This window comes from Salpingoeca rosetta (genome assembly GCF_000188695.1).
Source record: "Salpingoeca rosetta unplaced genomic scaffold supercont1.17, whole genome shotgun sequence".
In the NCBI taxonomy this organism is placed as follows: Eukaryota; class Choanoflagellata; order Craspedida; family Salpingoecidae; genus Salpingoeca; species Salpingoeca rosetta.
The window spans coordinates 7077-8930 of record NW_004754917.1 but is presented as its reverse complement, the minus strand read 5'-3'; positions in this window follow the sequence as shown (position 1 = coordinate 8930).

Sequence of the window (1854 nt, the reverse complement as noted above, 5' to 3'; positions counted from 1 at the left end):
GTTTCCACCATCAACAACAACAGCAGCAACAGTTGATGGCTGGCTGCATTAGGATGAACGGGCCCTCTGCCTTCTGGGCCATCTCCACTGCTCGTCGTCGTCGTCATTGATCACCAGCAGCAGCGGCTGCTGCCATGGATGTGGAGGTGAGATGAATGGCGGTGGTGGTTGTGGTGATGTGGGTGGTGTGTGATGTGTGGGTGTGAACATCAGCATGTGTGGGTGTGATTGTGAAGGCTTGCTTGGATGTCGTTGGGTCTGTTGGTGGTGGCAATGGGTGTTGTTGTCATTGACAGCCTGATTCTGTGACAACTCACCTCTTTCTCCACACGCACACGTACAGGGAGTGATGTGCGTCGATGTGCTGTTGCCTCGCATGACGACGACGGTGGTGGTGAGTGGTTTGTGGTGAATGTACACGGCGCACGCACACGCATGTGCGGGTGTGCTGCTTGTGGCGGTGGTGGTGTGTATCTGTGTTTGGGGATGTGACATGTGCATGCACAGGTGGTGATGTGGGTGATGTGAATGTGGCAAAGGAGGTGGATGTGGTTTGTTTCTGCCATGCTGGCTCACTGCGTGGTGTCATTCTCGCTGATTTTGATTGTTTGTGCTTGCGCATGTGTTCATGTGTGTGATTTGCACAGGGCAGTGGCCGTTCTCTTCCCAAGTCCTCATGACACGACCAGGGCGATACACGCACGCACACACAAATGTGCAAGAAAAGAAGGCACCAGGTGAGACGCTGGGGCTGTGTGTGTGTGTGTGTGTCTGTGGGGTGGTAGTACACATTCGCATGCACATACGCGCGCACGTACACGCATGTACACATGTGTGCCAACACACCACAGCAGTTATTGGCTGTGGGGTGGTTGCACTGACGTGTGTCTCGCATGAATCAATCACACAACTCAAATGTGCGTGTGTGCGTGTGCGTGGCTGCAGGCGGACGTGTGCAGGTTCCCCAACCCAACTCCCTTCTTCTTTTCCCAACAAATCGCCTTTGCTCTCATTATCATCATCAGCCTTCCCCATGTGATGTGGAGCTGTTGAGGCGTGATCGAGACAGCGGCCAACACAGGTATTGCAGCAGTGGTGGATATGGTGATGGTATGCCTGCTTGCTTGGTTGCTTCATTGTTGGGTGCTTGCTTCGTTGTTCTTGTGTGTAGGTGATGCACCCGGCCACAACATGCTGCATATTCCCATGCAAGATCCCTTGTGTCTCTCCTTTGGTGTCCTCACCTTCACCGGTCGTCGTTGTTCGTCTCTGGTTGCCTCACAGGCATTCACGCAGGGCAGGCTAGCTCGCTGCTGCTACTGGTGCTGGTGCGATGATGGCCGTGCGTGTGCACGTGCGCTGTGCACGGTGTTTGGGGCTGCACCGATGAAGACAAGGAAGGACACGGCCCGTGCCCACCACCCTTCCCCCCTTCATCTCCTCTTTCAGCTCCATCAGCGATGACGATGGTGGCCGTGGCATGTGATTGCGCTTCCCTTTTTCTGGCTTTGCTGTGGCACATTGACTGGCTGGCTGGCTGGCTGCATCAAGCACAGGTGAGGATGATTGTTAGCGGTTGATTGGTTGGTGGGCTGTGTTGTGTGGAGTGGTGGAAACAGGGAAGGGGGAAGTAACACGGTGATGGTGGTGATGGTGGTGATGGTGGTGCGACGTGGTGGTGCAGAGCCAAAGGAGGGAAAAGAAAGGGAAGTGATGGAGGGTGATGATGTTGGTTGGGGGATGGGGGTGACGCACACCGGCACGTGTGGAAGGACAGCCGTGAGGAGGGACATGCAGCATCACATGCATCCATGCATACAGGCACGCCCATCACCAGGGAAGACGACCACCGAG